Below are 19,759 nucleotides of genomic sequence, written 5' to 3' on the forward strand. Positions count from 1 at the left end.
TAACGGAAAACTACCTTTTTTTCCTCCTGTTTCTATTTTTCATTATTAAATATTCAAACAAAAACGACACTTTCCATTTTTATATTTGTCTTACTGAAAGCTACAACTTGGATGTATGTGGTTTAGATGCATTCAGATTTGGAATATTTTGTAAATGTGTTAATACTCTTCGCTTGTATCCCGTTGTACAATAAGGAAGCTGGGAAATGCTCTTTCCTCAGCTCCTTAACGTCCAAAGCAGTGAGGCGGAAAATAAAAATTAAAAAAAAAAAAAGAAAGCAAACCAGACGCGGCACCTTTAAGCTGTAGAGCTTGTATCAAAACTTTCTGAGATCTGCTGAGAGTGAAAGTGTCTTTAACGTATTTAGGGGGGTTTTACACCTATACGAAAAGAAGACAGTGACACACAAAAGAAAGAAGAGAGCACTGCAACGGTGATGTTTGAAACCAGTAAGTTGACGGAGACTTTTTGAGGGTCTTGTTAGGCACTGTCAGCACTGATGTGTCTATTATTTTATTCACTGTCAGTTGGCTTTTAACAGGTTAATAACGTTAACTATAATATTCAGGGGTGTTTGGAGGTCCTTTCCGAGAACACGCCATTGGGCCGGTGTGGGTGGGACAAGCCCGATCAACCAAAGGTATGCAAGAAGTGCTAAGATTCCAAGCGCGCGCATTACACCTGTTGCCCCAATAACTGAAAAGTACCAAATATTTTATAACTTTTCTTTAATAGTTGCATAAAACCGTTATTTTCTATCTGAATCACGTAAATGTGATATGAAATAGCATAGGCAGCTGAAATGCTACAAGAATAAGCTTTTATTTTAGCAAAACAAGCGAAGCTCTGTCCTTTAAACTGGCTGTGGATATGTTTTATCCCGCAAAATTTCATGTTTCTACAAAAAATGTCGCACTTTGGACATTTTAAAAAGGTAGGAACCCTAAGCCTGAAGGCAGGTGACTCGGAAGCGGCGGTATCATTACAGGTGTTTTCTACAATCATCCTGATGGTAGTTGCCTAGAAAGTGAAGGGATCTTAAGAGAGACTTCTCGGAGGCAAGCTGGTGTACAAAGGGGTGTATTGTGTGTCATAGGAATTAACCCTGTAGTACTACTTTACATTGAAGGGTTTACTAGTCTTTATTTTTGTTTTGCAAACCCTAATACTAACTCCAATATTATGATTGTTATTGTTATCATTATTTTTTGGTTTGATAGATTTTCTGTATGTATCTCACTCTGTGGAGCTTTTCTCCCCAGGCCGCTACTGAAAATGGAAATTTCTCCAGCTAGCCTAGCCCGGTCAACAAATGTAAAATAAAAAATAAAAATAAATTTAGGCACACAAAACGCGCTACCCCCCCCCCCCCCCAAAAATAAATAAAACACGATCGCATTACCCGTCTCGACAGCAGTAGATCGGATGAGCCGCATACAGAGCGTGTAACCAGGTTGACTAGGGCGGTCACAGACGAGCGAGTAATCAGGATTTCCATAACCGCTTTTCAAAAGCAGTAGAGAGGAGCTGCCTATGTCGCACGCAGACTGGAGCAGTTGTTGGTCGCACACGGAGCGGGTAATGAACATTCCTTTTTTTTTTCTTTTACTGCCATCACCTGGTCCTATGTAACTGCTTAGGTTGTCATGTGCTGAATTGGGAAGGAGGGCAATAGTGCACACTTTAACTTTGATGTTACTTTTTTGTGTTTAATTTTTTTAGAGAAAGTAGTTCCTTTAGTTGCACATCCTGTATGTTTTCTTTTTACCGAATAAATCAGTAGGTGCAGTAACTACTTATTAGCGTGATTAATAAGATAAACTTTACCAGCAGCTGCCCTTCGTAGGAATCAAACTTGTATTAGAATTAACCAGTTTTTTACATGGGACATTTCTCACTGCAGTAGGAAACTGACTCAGTTTAAGGTATTTCTTATGGGCGTGGCAAAATGCAACCTTGACAGCTGTCCAGGTACCTAGTTGTTTCGTGTGTGTGACACACATACACACACACACACGCGCACACACACACACACACACACACACACACACACACACACACACACACACACTCGATTTGTTTGCAACGGTTCAGTAAATGCTTCTGTTTCTGCCGTATTAAACTTTTAAAGCACATAGCCGATGGTGCTGCCAGATAATACTTATTGTAGCTGGTGTCAAAAAGTCTGCACTTGAGCTGCAAAAGAAATGGAATTAATAAAATTACTACTACTACAGTTTGTATTTGATTCCTTAAAAAACTTTGGTAATCTTTCTGACAATTTTTTTTCTGTTGCAAAATAGTGAAACCTCTGCAGCCTTTGCATAACTAATCTTGACATTTGAAAATAAAATTACAGGTGAGCAGATTAAGCATCTAATGCTGCTTTACAGCTCCATTCAGTAACTGCTTCTGGTTAAATGGTTTAGTTACTTGTTGCCAGTGCATAAAGGCATATGTAATGTGGGTGAGGACGAATACATTGCACTGTGTTTAGCATTTCCCATGAAGCAAAAATAGCATTGGCCGTGGCTACACTTCATGAAGTTTGTTGAACTAATTGTTGTTGAACTACATTTAAGATTCTGTTGTTGTGGAGAGCTAGTGTGCAAAACTGGTAATGCTTGGACTGGAAACTGGTCAGCTTCTCCAAGAGCAAATTATAAACAAACAATACAAAGCTTAACTGCTTGGTTATGAATCTGCCTGTTTTAGCTTCATATCCATCCACCCATTCATCTGTCCACAACCCCTTTTTTCCCATTTTTGCACATGGGGTCGGGGTGTCACTTCAACAGTGACAGTCATCTAGAGCCGAAGTTTACACTGCCGGGTGGCTAGTCCTGCCACAGTAGTTTTTCCACACCACACACACACACACACACACACACACACACACACCTATGTCCAATTTAGAGTGTCCAATTTAACACTGGGTACATGGACATCACCTCTAGCCATGAATGGTTGCTTCTCCTTTACTGGGGTATTCAGACTGATATACAGTCATGTGATTCTTTTTATTTTATTTTTTTTTTACTGTAAACACCTGTTGGTAAGACTATTTTCAAATAATTGAAATAATTGATATTGCAAAAAAATCAGCATTATCTTGGTCAAACAAATATGGTAGTGTATTTGTTTCTGAGTTCACCTTATAATACATGTCAGTTTGTGCAGTGATCCACAACTATGCTCCTCTCATTTTGGTAATTTAATGAAAATAGTACGTTTTGGGTCTTACACTAAGATGATTACCAACCCAGTAATATGTTGAGGAAACAGTGAGTAGTAAAAGTAGGGAAGTATCTAACACTCTATCTAACCATACCTCTCAGCCTTTCATCTATCACAATCATAGCAGAAGGTCCAAAATCATAGCACTTAAAAATTTTGTTTATGTGTAAGTTCATGCAGTTTGGGATGTGGGCATTATGTGTACATTTGCCCTTCTGGGAAGACATGACCTGTAAAATTAGGATACATTTTAGAATCTACAATAAAAATATGCAGCTACAAACTCTTAAAATTGCAAGATCTTACATAAAATCAGCTATATCAGCCACCATGTCATGTTTAAAAATGCCAGTAGAGTGTGTACTCCATACATACAAGTAGAATGTCAATTAAATATATATAGAAAGCAAATCTACAGCTTACCTCTCAACTGTCCAGATTTTTCAGTCATTTCCTCATAAAATTTTTGGTTTTCTGGCAAATCCTGTGAGAACTGAATTTACTAAATAATGACAGTTGAGTTTCAGACTTCATATCCTTCAGAAAAATTCCTGGTAACACAAAACCTTTTATTCTAGCATCTTAAGTTTATAAGAACAATATTTAAAGTTTGTCCCTATTTTTAGGCCTTTGTCCTCCCATTATTTTTGGCTTTGTTCAGATTTCTTGTGTTAAGAAGTTGAGAGCTATGAGCTGCAGATGCCTTTCATAAGTGAACTACAGCAATCTGGTTAAACGGTGCCACCTCCACATATCCAGCAAATTTACAATGTGAAATGCTTTTGTGCACCTCTGAGCATTATTCACTCACTTCTCTGACCCTTTGAGGGTGAGTGTATATAACCCATTGACATGACTCGCAAACTGTTTTTCCCTTACCGCAGCATAGTACCCGCTGATAATCTTTTACATTAATATCAATGTTGTGGAAGCAAAGTCTGCACAATTCAGTGGTTCTTCCTACCTGAATATTTCTGATAAAAAAATGTAGGTTGGAAGGTCCTGTCAATGAGAATAACTGCAATGGGTAATGAAGCAATAGGATATATTGGTAAATAATAATGTAGCTCACTAGCTTTGTAACAGGTGTACCAATATTTTATTTAACAATATCGCAGCATACATAGTTTCAGTCATATAAACATTTGCTGCTAATGGGCCACGTTAAATATCAGGCAGTCAGGCATATAAAACTCCTTTTGTGCACTACCACTACCCAGTGGTAGCAGTGCTGGTAGTTTCTGCAAGAAGCACAGCTCCAGTCAGACTTGCACAAGAATTATAAAATGTAAATTTGTGCCACTGGTACCATGTGTGCAAATGACCCACTGTCTTGAATGTTACTTACCTTAACTAGAAATATAGACTTTGGATGGGATCTGCTTGCATCCCAGCATGAAACAGTAAGCAGCACCAGCTAAATGCATGCCTCCTTTATTACTGTGGTTAGCAGCTAGTATTTTGAGAAACACATTAGCAACAGTACACAGATCACGACACAGCGGCAATCTGTGAACAGCTGTTAGCTACTGATCTCTTCAGTTTTGGCATAACAGCAAGCCAGTGAACCACACACTGTGTGAACCATAATCATTCAAGCACCAAATATCCCAGCCTGCTCAGTCTTTACAGATCATTTACTCCTGTTGTCCCTCACTGCCGTCTTTGCATGTCGGTGATGTCATTCATGCCTCAAAGTATACGCTCGCATTATGTTTACTGCACACTATCAAGACAAAGTAAGGCCATACATTTTATCTATAGTGAAATAATAACTTTTAAGTATTATACTAGGAATATTTTTTATAGAAGCGTGAAATATTCTGAATTTAAAGTACGCCTTTAATTAAATATTGCATTAAGAATAAATTTAGAATACCCTGAACACCAGAGAAATCAATTGTTTGTAAATCTGCCAGTTAGAATAAAAATAAAGATGATGTAGGTCGGGGCCTACTAGACACCAGGATACTATCAATACCTTGGCCTTCAAGTCACTAAAATAGATGCAGAAACTGTATCCTCCCCTAGATGATATTAGTCCTCTGGACTTCCAATAGACACCAGGGATAGCTTTACTTAAATCAATAAAACTCCACTAGCCCAACAGGGATAGTATTATACACATAAAATTCAAAGTAAAAATTAAAGCAAAGTAGAATGGCGGGAGGCTTTGAACTCCACCCTTGGCACAGGAAACAGCAGCATTAACCCACTACACTAACTAATAAGTTAATGAACCAAGTTTTTTAATAGTACAGTAAGGATTTGGACATTAGGATTGCAACAGTTCTTATTATGAGGGAGAGGGACAGGGCACCTAACTAGGTAACAGGAGCGTCTTGTAAGATCAGGCTTGATTGAGAGAGATGGAGGTGCGTTCTTGTTAGGAGGAGGTGCGTTCTTGTTAGGACAAGGTTTCAGGACAAAGTCAGGACAACCACTAGACAACTCCAGGAAGAATTTTTGAACTGTGAGTCGGAGTTGTTAAAAGTTAACGGAGCAAAAGGTCTATCATTTCAGTGCTGTTACTGCACAATAAAAAGAATGAAACTGCAATGTCTGGCATTATTGATTTTGTGTGTGTGTGTGTCTGTGTGTGTGTCTATGTGAGAGTGAGTGAGGGGGGTGCCTGTGCCAACAGAGGTATGGACATACCTCTCAACCTGGAAACATCAAAAATCTGGACAAAGGCCCATGAAAAATAGGTACAAATCTGTATTCTGATTAACACAAAATTTGCATACATAATTATGTGATTCCAACCACTTCCATGGAATTGTGGGATACCAACTTTCAAATGGAAACTGAAGAACAGACAGACAACCAAAATATGGCCCCAGAGTCACCCTGCAGCCATTCCAATGCCCCATTACCTCGCTATTCCGTCCTATTTCCCATAAACACTAATGTGCACACTGCTTTTCTTCTACAATGATTATTTGGATTTTATTTTACATTTTATAGCACAAACACTAATAGACATCTGCTAAACAAAGCAATACAGTCTCACAATGAAAATAGACTAAGCATTAAAACTTCTCTATCCTTGAAACTCACATTCATTGAAACAGTATTGAAACCCACTTCCAAAGAAAATGCATCTGGGCAGTGGTGGATAAAGATTACCGTTGGGCTGTTTTCAAATCGTAAGCCCCTTTCACACAAAACAAGAAACACATGTGTTCTTTGATACACCTTCCTGACTTTATTAAATTATATTCCTTGTATAATACAGCACACTTGTTAGAGCGTATTTTAAATTTATTGTTTGAACATTTTTCCAGTAAGTAATGAAACGAAATGCATGAACCAATAATGACAAAACTGCCCAATTCAGAACATTTCCATCATAAAAGTCTACTCAAAGTTCTACAATCCATCAGTATCAGTAATTATGACAAAAATCTGCAGTCTACAGAGTAAAAGTAATCTAAATTCCATGCAAAAGAGATCTGTAACTAGGTTGCTGCTAACAAATAACTTTATATTTCATTGTTTCATCTACAAGCAAAGTGCCTGTTGGTCTTGAAGAATAAATTGCTTGTCTTACATTAAAAAATGATAGGCTAGTAATATTTCAATAGGGAATGGATGGCAGACTGATAACAAGTTCATAGTTAATAGGTATCTCAGCCAAAGGCTGACATTCGCAGGACTGCAGCGTCCACCCCCTTTAAAAGTATAACACAGTACAGCATCAGCAATCCCTCTATAGACTGTGGGAGTAGAACCCACAGCCTTCTGCAGCAAAAGCAAGTATAGTACCTGTTGTGCTACTAACAATGCAAGTAGACTTTACATAAGCAACAATAAACCCATCTTTCCCTGAAGAACTGTGCAGCACAAGAAATCAGGAAAAAGCCAAAATTTATTTGGGGGGGGGGCAAAGGCCCAAAACTGAGGACACATTTTAAACATTGCTTGAATAATCTTAGAAAGTTGCTTGAATAATCTTAGAAAGTTGCTAGAATAAAATGTTGTGTTACCATGTGTTTCCTAAAAGAAAGGGAGGCAAACTTAAGTGGCTATCATTATTTAGTGAATTCAGTTCTCACTGATTTGCCAGAATAAAATAAAATTTATGTTTTTTAACATTTGTTTACTGGGAAAGTTTGACTTGGAACAAAGCTAATTTTTGCCTGGGGAGAAATGCTTCAGATGCATATCTTTGTATTGTGGGAGGAAAATGGAGCACCCAGAGGAAACCCACACAAAGACAGGGAAGGCATGCAGACTCCACACAGAAGGCACGTCAGCCAAGAATTGAACGAGAGACCTCTTGCTGTGAGGCAACAACACTATCACTGCACCATCCAAATTTTAAGAGGAACAGACCAAAAGTATGAGCACACACACACACACACACACACACTTCTGAATGGCAGCACATCTACAGATGGAAATTAAAACATGGGTGTTCTACTGTTTAGTGCTTTACCTGGCTGGAATGAACAGAACAGAATGTAGGAGCAGCAGCTTGAATGGAAATAAATGTTCCCGCCCCTCTTGTAAACTTCACGGCCCAGAGCAGCTCAGTGTTCATGTTCCCACCCCTCTTGTCAGGCTGGAAGGATGACTTCAGTCTGGGGAAAAAAATTAAACAAAAAAAAAAGCTGGGAAATTAAGGGGTGCCACTCGGGAATCATAGCACCCCATTATTTGGACCTCAAAAAAACGGTGAAAACCGAGAGATTCAGTATGGTTGAGAAATATGGGTATGGGCTGCCAGTGTTAAACCACAGCAGGAAAGTGCTGATCTGCAATTGTGGTAGTTAAAGGTTATTAAAATATTTTAAAATTAGCCAATAATGAGGCTCCTCATTATGGTTAATGTAGCTCTGAATTAGAAAATACCACATTGCTGAAACGGGCCTTTTTTTTACGACAGCTCATACCATGGGTAGTGGCATTCTTTCCGAATCCCCAGGGATGCGTTTGTTAAACTGGTATATTGCTCTTTTTTAGTTTTAAAAGAATTAAGTCTGAATGAGATATGAGCTGAGGACCTTACAAAAAGTATAGGGCACCATTATATCCTGCTGCTGAATCAACAGGTCAACAAACCCATACAAACCATCAATAAGAAGCTTGGATCACTGTACAGAAACAAGACATTTTTAACCCCACAATGCAATAGCCCAGTCACATCTACTCTACTCTTATATATGCCTCTCCTGTACTCTCAAACCTCAACAAATCTGAACTTAATAAGCTCTCCCATAGCTATAACCATACTGCCAGATTTGCCACTGGTTCCACCTATAGAACCCATCACTGCCAGAACCTGAGACAACTAGAGTGGCTAGAACTGCCCAGCTTAATTCAATTCAATAAACTCTTAATAGCGCACATAATTCTATACCTCCCTGAGGATACCCCCTCACTTATAAATATTATTAAGCAATATAGCAACTTGAGATCTCTACAATCAGCCAGCAAACTACTGGTCCTAACCCACAAAGCTAATAACTCTGCTGGTGAATCCCTGTTTGCCAACTTTGTTGGCAAAACCAGGAATTTCGTTGCCAAAATATATAACCCTTCAGTCCTCCATAAGTCTCTTCAAAAGAAGCCTCAAACAGTATTTCAAAGTGAACTGGCTTTGCCCATGTACCAACCCTGATTAAGTTATAAACTGAAAGCATATCTGTAAATATCGTAACATTGAATTACTTAACCAAGCTCTGTTCCCAATCTGGCGTCTTTTTGCTTTTAATTGTGTCAGATCATGAGAATTATGATTCCCTATTGGGAACTTTACTAAACCATTGTACAAAACACCTTGTCTTATATTTTCTAATGTTATCTAACTTGTAGTGTAATCTATGTAATATTGTCTAGTGGAGCTTTTCTCCCCGGGCCTCTGTTAAAAATGGACATGTTTCCAGTCGGACAATCCCGGTAAACAAATGTAAAATAAATAAAATAAAAATAAATAAATAGAGGGGGCCCAAACAAGTCTGAAGACAGTGTTCTTGTTATTTTAATTATTCTGTTGTAGTTTTCTGTTGTTGGCACAGTAGCACAAAGGGTGACATTGCTGTCTTACAGCAAGAGGTTCTCCAGTTCAGTTCTCGGCTGGGGTGCTTTCTGTGTGAAGTGGGCATGTCCTTCCTAAATTAATGTGGGCTTCTTCCTGGTGATACAGATTCCTCCTACATTCCAGAGACATGCAGTAGTATGTGAATGCGTGTTTGTATCATATGGAAGAAAGACTTGGCAACTCACTTCCATTCCTCACCCCCATTGTGAACACCATGAATAGTTGGTGGCTGTCCTTGAGGTCACTGTGGGGGTCAACTGCAACTTGAAAGGGTGAGAGGCTCATGCTCAATGAAGAAAGATAATAAGCAATGGATATATCGATGTAACTGCAAATCTGTAGTTCAAGAAACATTTACTAAGCCAGTCCTTTTTTATTATTTCAAGTATCTGTCCCATTATGAGCTCTTTAACATTTGTGTTATATGCTCTGTGTATATGTGTGTATGGGTGCTTGTGTGTATATATACAGTGTGCAGGACGTGTGCGGTCTGATTCTGTTCAGCACATTTGTTTAAAGGGCAAAGTACTTTGATATCTAGGATAGGCTGAGTAAGCTCACTTGACATTTTTGTGATTTGAAAGATGTTTCCAGTGAGAGAGTCTGAAGGCCTGTGCTACCTTTGTGTAAACACTGCATTTTGAAGCTCATTTAATGAGTTTCTAGAACAACATTTTACTCTCCTTCGTAATTGTTCGCATTGTTGTATTTGCAAAGTATCTAGAAAGTTCACAAGTGGTTTCCTGTTACTGCTATTTCCAGTATAGATTTCTTATTAAAGCTTGTGTTCAGTATGTAACATTGTAGTAGTAGTGCTTGGACTCAGCACCTGCAGCAGTGCTAAATTAATTTTATTTTAATCCTCCTTAGTCCTTTTGTCATGATTGAACAGTAAATAATGGGCATATTAAAAATGGTATTATTTTAGCATGGGGTACTACCCAGATGCTGAATATAGTGGATAATGGCATATCTGGGATGCCCTTTATGGTAAAAATGTTTTTATATTTGGGCACAAAATGCCAGTGCCTTCCATTTAAGGCAGAATTGCCTTGGTTCTATGAATGATGCCATTTTTTAAACACCTTTTATTAAATTATTTCTTAAGGCATAAGCAAACATGCATTAACAGAAAAGAAAACAAATCATTTAAACATTTTTCCATTTAAATACAATATACATCACGTATATTTTCTTTGCTACTATCATCTGTCCAACATTCCAAAACATTGCTGAATTCCTGCCTTCCCTTAAAACCTCACTCATCCTCCTCTTGAATATTATTATGTTCCCACACTTTCCATCTACTTCTATGTAATTTGCTTTTTCCCTTTTCTAAAGATCCATTTTCCAGTTGTTTGATCTTTTATTAGTATTCAGTACCTCGATACAGCTGGCATAGACTTTGATTTCCATTTTCTACTAATTGATTTTTTGGCCGCCAACAGAATTAAACTTAATAAGGCTTTACTATGTCTACGCAACTGAGTTCCTGTATTCCAGCTCAGAAGAATCCTTACTTACAGCCATTTGCTCATCCAGTATTTCTGGTAAAGTACTCTGTAGGGAATTTATAAAATCTGCCAGCTCATTACACTCCCAAAACAAATGTTCCCAGTTACCTTTTTTCTGCATGAAACCTCCAACATTTGCTATCCACCTGAGGAAAATTTTTTTCAAGTCTGCTTGGGGTATACAAATACCTCTGCAAGCACTTCCAAGCTAAGCTCGTAAACCTTCTGACCTTGGTTGTATGTTTGGGAACCATACATATGTCTTCCCATTGTTTTCTTGTAAATTGCTTCTCAAGTCTCTTTCCAATCTTTTCTAACCTCCTGTGATTGACTATTATTCCTATCCTGCAATATTTTATATACCCCACTAATTATCCCTTTTTAACAGCTGCTTCTTTTCTAGATTCAACTAAAAACTCTACCAGAGAAGGTGTTTCCCTTAAAATTCCCCTATTCCTTTCTCTTTGCCTATACTCTGAAATCAAGCCCTGGTGGGGAGGGCAGTCTTCGGCCTGCAACCCAAATGTCTTCTTGGCCTCAGCCCACTGTTTTATCTTTCCTGCTTGAGTTATTTTCTCCCAATATTTTGATTCCTTTGCCAGGTTTCTCCATTGAGAATGATATCATTAATCTCAGAAATTGCATAGCCTTAAGTTTTTAAATCAGAATGGATTATCCTTTTTGTGTCATTTTGTTTGGACATGTATTACATATTTTGCTGTCTGCACTTGGCTGAAGTTTCTTACTTGATTTCCACTAAGCTCTTATGCTGACTTTTTATAGGGTCCTATCCTTTCTATTTTTAACATTTGATGTTTACCATTGGATCACTGTTGCAGTAACCTAAGCTATATGGGTTATATCGTGCAAACGATTTGACAGCTGCACAGCTTCCCAAGCTTAAGGGCACCTTCCACACACCCTAACTATTGAACAGGTTGAGTAAAGCAGTATAATGTTGATGGTTAGGGTGCCAAGCCTTCAGAATTTTGTTGCTGTAGTGGTACACTCTTACTTGCAGGCTTTGGGTGATTAGTCAGCTAGCGATCCTCCAAGATCAAACAGTTAAGTACTTTGTTGAGGAAACCCTTCCACTTTTATCAATTTTTAATAGATTGTTCATTTTTTTCATTTCTGTGCATTTGCAATGATAGTTTGACTGGGCATTGCTGCCTTTTTTCAGCACAGTCCTGATGACATAAACTTCATAGTAAATTGTGTAGCACAAATAACACAATAATATATTTCACAAGATTCAGTATTGCAATTTTGTTTGATGCTTTATCAGTGTTTGTGAAGAAAAGCATTTCTTTTCTATCAGACATAACTGTTGAAGGCTAGGGTTGGTGTTTTGAGTAGTTGTCAGCAGTGGCGGCTGGTGGCTTCAAATCAAAGGGCAGCTGGCTGCAGGAGACACCTGAATGGGGTGGGGCCAACGAGAAAGGAGTGGGGTTAAATTCACAGGACAAAGCTATGATACAGTGGGATCAACACTGATCATGCTTACCAATAAAATAATTTCTCATTCACTATTGCACATGATGAATAATCTACCAAATTAGCATTGCCACATTTTTTTCTAGACTATCTGGAAATCAAACTGATTGTCTGGTAGTCTGTAAAACACTCTAGAATCTCTGGTATTCTGCTTCAAAAACAGAAACGGACTACAGGAGTTTGTTAAATCGGCATATTTACTATGCTTTTTTTTACAAAAAGCATAGTAAATCTGCAGGAACAAAGACAACATCATCAGAAAAAAGAGGGCGTTCCTCTTGTCTGATGTGATGAAGACATCGCAGAATGAGTGGAAAGAGGGCAAAGTATGGGTGGGGTTATGGGTGCAAGGGGTGTGGCCTAAGTCCAGTTTTAGCCACAAAGAAAGGTGGCAACCCTTTACGAAATACTAGACTAAATCACATTGCAGAGTGAATGAGGTGTTTAGGTTATGCTGTAACAGCACAAAACCTAAACATCTCTAAACAGTAAAAAAGTGGTTGGTCTTGACTGCATGAAACTGTTAATACACATGAAGTAGTAAACCTACATTGTACTATACCAAGTAATCTGCATTTTGTACAATGCCAAATGAAAAGCAAGGAGGTTTGGAAATCCCATTGTACTATCTGAATTTATTATTCATAATTCAAGGTCACTCCAATGCCTAATGTGCCAGTGGTTCTGAGAGACACTGACACAGGCTTGTATAACAGTTGACTTTACCAAAATACACATTAATCTTTACTGTTGTAATTCTAGCTTTGCAAGAATAGGGCCAGTTAACTTATTTCATTTGCAAATAGCTCCCACTCCCTATTGTCAATAAAAGGTATCTGCTTTGACCCTACCAGGATTAAATTAACATACTTGCATTCATTTCATTTAGTTGACAGAACCATTAGTCATAACTTGTGTGTACCAGCTTGTCTTATACAAATGCACATTTCATTTTATTTATTTTACTTTTGTTTACCCAGGTTTGTCCAAGTGTCTTTAGTCAAACAAATCTTTTCAATATATGTCCTGGGAGAAATTAAGCTCTAACATATTACAACCATTTTTAAGCAGACATTCAGTATATACATGAACAGATATGAAATAACATGCATTAAGAATGACTCGTACATTTGTTAGTTAGATTACATTCATCTGAAAATACAGAGAGCTATTACAGTCTCGCAAATCCAGAAGTGCAACAACAGTAAACAGGCCAGTTGCTTCATTGGCACACAGCCACAATCCCTATTGCCCACTTCACCCACAGTATCTGATTTGTTCTTGTAAGTTTAAAAGACAACACTGTTATTAATATATAATATATATATATATATATATATATATATATGTATAACATATATATATATATATATATATATATGTATATGTATATGTGTATATATATATATGTATATATATATATATATATATATGTGTGTGTGTGTATATATATATATATATATATATATCTATAACTATATATATATATATATATATATATATATATATATATATATATATATATATATATATATATATATATATATATATATATATATATATATATATATATAACTATGTATATATATATATAACTATGTATGTATATATATAACTATGTATATATATATATATATATATATATATATATATATATATATATATATATATATGTATATATATAGGTTCATAGGTTTATACTAGGCTATCTGCCCTAAGGCATTTATAAGCCTAGCCCAAATTTTTGTGGCTTACGCCACCCCTTATATGAAAAAATACTGTGCCCATTAGTTTGTTGTGCCTCTGTCCAGCAGTGACACAGAGATGATTCCTGGGGTAAACCTACGATCTCCCATCCACAGGTCTAGATTTCTCTTGAACAGAGTCAGCGAGGTGCTCTGCCTCACATGGACCGGGATTTTATTCCACAGCATAGGAGTCTCTGGTGATAAATCTATCCCTCCAGCACGTCCTATTTATATCCGTGCTAAGGTTTAAGTCGCTTGCTCTAGTGGTTTTGGTGGATTTGGATTTTTGAGGTGGAGCATGTCCATTAATTCGGGTTGGACATGGCCTTGTATGTCAGGCACATGTCACCTCTGAGCAGGCGGTATGCGACTGAATAGAGCTGGAGTTTCTTCAATCTGGCAGCATATGACAGATTTTGGAGTCCCTTTATCCTTTTGGTGAGGAACTTTTGGGGTCTCTCCAATTGCTGCAGATGTCGGGTGAGATACATCCTGAATGGGGCATTGTACTCGATCATTGGTCTGATAAGTGAAGAGTACAGGGGAACAATGACCTCACTAGATCTGGATGTGAATCCTTCATGATCAGGTGGGCAATGTAGAAGGTCTTTCTAACCACTTTAGCAATGTGAGTGTCAAAGAAAGGCCTCTGTCAACCTGGGTCCCCAGGTCCCTGATAACCTCTTCTGTGCTTAGTGGATTGCCACCTATATGGTAGCTTGGGGTTACCTTGTTTTTCCCGAAGGGTATGACTATACATTTTGGCGTTTAACTTCAGGCAATGGCTCTGGCACCAGCTATCTGTTTCCGTGAGTCCCTTCTGAAGGATATCTGTGTCCGATGCACTTTCACTATGGCGCCCAGTTTGCAGTCGTCTGCAAACTTTGTCAGCCAAAGTCCTCCCATGCTGGCCTGTACTTCTGAGAAGTAGATGCCAAACAATAGGGGGCCAAGGACCGAGCCCTGTGGGACACCACTTGTGACCGGCTTGGAGTCTGACACAGCGCCAGCAACTCTAACCCTGTGGGTTCTGTCCTTAAGCCAGTTTGCAACCCATCTTGTGACATATGGGTTTACATTTAACTAAGTTTTTCTACAATACCCGAGTGGGGTATTGTGTCGAAAGCCTTTGCAAGGTCAAGGTAGGCTGTATGGACTGCCTTTCCCTCATCAATGGCCTTGGTGACTGTTTCGAAGAAGTCGACCAAGTTCAAAAGGCATGATCTTCCCTTGACAAAGCCAAACTGGGTCGGGTCCAATGTTTGCAAGTCCCCTATATCTTTGTTTATGAGCTCCATTATGATCCTCTCCATAGCTTTGCAGACTAGACTTGTTAAGCTTATGGGGCGGTAATTACCAGGGTCCGTAGAGGTGCCGCCTTTGTGGAGTGGGACCACAGTTGCCGTACGCCACTCCTTGGGCACGTATCCTGTGGTAAGGCTGAGATTAAACAGCTGCCTTATGTGTGGGGTTAATTCCTCATTTAGCTCGTGTAGCACACAGCCGGGGACACCATCCGGTCCCATTGATGCTGTGTTTTTAGCTTTAGAGAGAGCAGCTTTCACCTGCGCATTTGAGATGTCCGGGAGGCTACACTCAGCTGGGATAGTTATCTCTCCTTTAGGGGAGAGAGGTGAAGTTTGCACTGAACCTGTCTGCCAGTATGTTGGCAATGTCTGTGGGTTCAGTGATTTTTGTATCATTTTGGACTAATTCTGAGCATATCTGGGAGTTTCCACCCAGGTTCCTAACATAGCTGAAAAGGCCTTATGATTGTCCTTTGAATCCATGGCAAATTTTCTCTCAAAATTGGCCTTAGTTGATTTATGAGTGCTCGTAATTTTTACTAATAATGATCAGGGGTGACTTCCCTTTTATGGATTTTGTTCTATCATGTAATAGCTTTCTCCTCTTATTGTAAAGTTTCTTAATGGCTGGGGTCCACCAGACTGGACATTTGCCCTTTGTGGAAAGAGTCTTGGTTTTATTTGGGATTGCCTGATCCATGCAGTCCTGGAGGTGTTCATAGAAGGCATTTGTAAGGGCTTCCGCAGCTTGGGTTGTGGTTTCCTCTGGCTCAGGGGCCTTGAAGGATACCACACCAGTCTTGAGTAGTGTGAAGTTTGCTTTAGAGAAGTTCTTCACTATGGTCTTTTTGTTTGGGGTAGGGCGGGATGTGGATTTCCAGTGAGATTAGTTTATGATCAGATCTCACCAATGAGGGATATACTTCGTGTGGAGCATTTTGTCCCCATGTTTGTGACAATGAGATCTAGTATATTTTCTCCTCTCGTGGGAACAGTGACTAGATGTTCCATGGCATTTGAATTTATGAACTCCAGGAACCGTTGGGCTAGAAAGTTAGGGCTTGAGTAATGTTCCCAGTCTATATTCGGGTAGTTGAAGTCACCCAATATGATGGTGTTTGGAGATACATTTATACCCTCCAGTGTCTTCAGGAAGGCTGTGTGGGGTTCCTGAGTTTGAGAGGGTGGCCTGTAGCATGCTACAATTTGTAGAGCAGTTTTGCCTATGGTTAGTTGCACCTGGATGGTTTCCGAAGCTTCGTGCGTTGCCACCAACCTGGAGGTGTGGGTATCCTTTTATGAATATGGATACACCTCCTTTTGTGGTGTGGTCCGGGTTTTGGGGCCGGAACGCATGATATGAGGTAAAACCTAATAGTGCCGGGTGCTCTCAGGAGCCTTGAACCAGGTTTCAGTTACAGCACAGACATCGATGTTCTCCATACTGAGAAGGGCCTCGAGTGCGTGCATTTTGAGATTTAGACTTCTGGCATTGAGCAGCATTACCCTCAGTTTCTTCCCATTTTGTTTTCTAGGGTGGTAGGTTTAGAATTTGAGCCTTGCCTAAAAAGGCACTATGGGGTGGCAAGAGCCTTAGCCAATATCCGGAATCCCAGGGTGACAGGTGCAAGCTGTCCCTTGCAGCGTGGCTTGTCAAGCATGTCATCCCAGGCAGACAGACACTGGATCCCCTTTGAATGACACCAGACATTAAGCCAATTGTTAAAGCTGATCATCTTGTCTCTATATTGTGGCATCATTCTTGGTGAAGGAAGGATACTGCTCAGGGTTAGGGTCATACCTGCCTGGGCTACATAATCAGAGAGCTCCTCTATGTCTCTTTTCATGTAGTCCAGGGAGGTGCGTCTCAGGTCGTTCACACCAGCATGGACAATGACTGTGTCATATTTGTACTTGCCGTGGAGTGACCCGAGTGCTTGTGTTATGTGGCGGATTCTAGCGCCCGATAGGCAGCTTACTGTGACCCTCTCCTTGTTCAGCATGGTGAGTGGGACGTCAGTGTGTCTGACTATGGAGTCACCTATGACAAGTATGTTTGATGTTGTATTTGGCCTTAAGGGCTGTGACTGCTTTGCACACTGCTTTTGTGGTTTATGTGTTGCTTGTGGGGTGTCTTGAGGTAGCAGTTGTTTGGGTGTCTGCTTTGGAGGCCTCTGCTGTTTAGGTAAATTTTACTCAGAGCCTCGAGTATGTCTTTGTGTGTTTATGTGTTTGATTCAGTGGAGTGGTAGCATTATGTGAGGCTGGTTTTGTGGTGTGTGTAGTTGCCTTCTCCTCCTGTCTGGTCTTGCCAGTCCTGAGTTGAGAGAGCTCAGCCTCCAGTTTGGCTAAATAGCTGCATCTCTCGCAAGTATTTGTGTTATGTGGGAGGAGGAGAGGGTTGTCTGTGTACATGAGGCAGTTATAACATTGCCTCAAGATTCCCAGATTCACCAGCTGGACCGGAGAGGAGATTGACAACTGACCTTTGGACATGCTAGAATAATATTGGGAAATCCTTAATTGAAAACAAGGGCCAGTGGGGAGTGAGGGTGTAGTGCTTTTAATTTTTAGTGCTGACTTATATAATTGCTTTAGTGAGCAAGTGCCAGGTAACTTGAGTGCAATGTGTTAAAAGTAACTAAATGCAAAAACGACAAACAGTAACTTTCTTTCAAGTGAAACAAGGAAATAAGTACAGTAAGCAATGCAGATATCACTAGTGATCCACAGAAGCGCTGAGAAGTTGCGTATTAGGTGGAATTAGCTTCCAGGGAAATAACAAGCAAACAAACAACAAGCATATAAACAAAGCTAGATTCAGCAGACCTGGATCTAGTCTATGCTAGAGCAAACAAGGTGAACCAATTTCAGTAAGATACAGTTCAAATATTCAGGCACTATAAACCTTTAACCAGAAATTCCCAGCCCAGAAGGGCAGAGTCCAGCCTCTTCTCCCACAAGAGTGCAGACCACGAACCTTCTTAATGTAAAATAACTGGCCTGAAGCCCAAGTGCCTAAACCAGAACTAATACACTTGGACACTTTGTTCTCAATCAGCAGTTCCCAACTTAGAAGGATGAAAGCTACCTGTCCTGCCACCACAGTGCTTGCCACAAACCTTCCTAATGTAAAACAACTGGTCTGAAGCCCAAGTGCTTAATCCAAAAGACTTGAATGATAGCTACACTTTAATCAAGTTACAACCAAGCAGTAATAACTACCATTGAATACTTTAGAGAATGTCTGGATTAGTGCTCAAGTTACACAAACAAAGCTAGATCCAGCAGGCCCGAATCCAGTCTATGCCACAGCAAACAAGGCGCACCAACTTCAGTAAGAAACAGTTCAGATATGCATGCACTATAAGCCTTTAACCAGAAATTCCCAGCTCAGAAGGGCAGAGTCCAGCCTCTCCTCCCACAAGAGTGCAGACCACGAACCCTCTTAATGTAAAATAACTGGCTTGAAAGCCCAAGTGCTTAAACCAGAATTAATACACTTTTAGAATAACAGACACTGAGCCCTCAATCAGCAGTTCTCAACCTAGAAGGATGTAAGCTACCTGTTCTGCCACAACAGTGCAGACCACAAACCCTCTCAGTGCAAAACAACTAACTGGTGTGTGAATATTTTGTTGATGAAACTATGTATATATATATATATATATATATATATATATATATATATATATATATATAAAACTATATATATATATATATATATATATATATATATATAAAAAACTATATATATATATATATATATATATATATGTGTGTGTGTGTGTGTTGTGTGTGTGTGTGTGTATATATATATATATATATATATATATATATATATATATATATATATATCTGTGTATATATATGCATTTTTTCACATAAACAGTAGCAAGAGGTCACAGCTTGTGGTCAATCTTACTTCACTCAAATGCCTGTTACTCTTGCAAAGCAAGTCAGAAGTACAGCAGTAAGGTCAGTCATTTCACTCACACATACTAGGCACAGGCCCCAGCCTGACTGCCTACCCACAATATCTGCTTTGAGCATACAACGCTTAAAATAATGAAGAGAGAAGACAATGGTTACATTTCTGTATTTCTTTATCATCACATAGTCAAGAACTTGCAGGTGATCTTACTTCATTCAGTTCAGCCATACACACTATAGTCATGCAAGGCCAGAGTTTCATCAACAAAATATTCACACATCATCCTAGGCTAAAAAAAGCATTTAATCCATAAGCAGCCCCCAAAACACATTGTGTAGCTAGTATTTCTTTAACCCCTGCCAGGATGTGTTTGTTATAAAAAATGACATCCACAGTCAAGCAGCCTCCAAACCACACTGCCTCCTTAGGATCTGGTTAACTCTGCCAGTGTTGTTGTTGTTGTTGTGACTTTTGG

General features: G+C 39.2%; 1 protein-coding gene across 1 annotated transcript in view; it reads left to right on the forward strand.

The window, feature by feature from the left end:
* Nucleotides 1–1,389: 1,389 nt before the first annotated feature.
* The window catches only part of LOC122798379 (DENN domain-containing protein 3-like), a 1,373,701-nt gene continuing 1,355,331 nt past the window's right edge, over nucleotides 1,390–19,759 (forward strand). The window contains exon 1 of the mRNA XM_044067263.1: nucleotides 1,390–1,579. The gene's annotated coding sequence lies outside the window, so the exon portion shown is untranslated. The remainder of the gene's footprint in view (nucleotides 1,580–19,759) is intronic.

The sequence above is a fragment of the Protopterus annectens genome, chromosome 3.part1, assembly GCF_019279795.1.
Source record: "Protopterus annectens isolate FY-2018-M chromosome 3.part1, PAN1.0, whole genome shotgun sequence".
Lineage (NCBI taxonomy): Eukaryota > Metazoa > Chordata > Ceratodontiformes > Protopteridae > Protopterus > Protopterus annectens.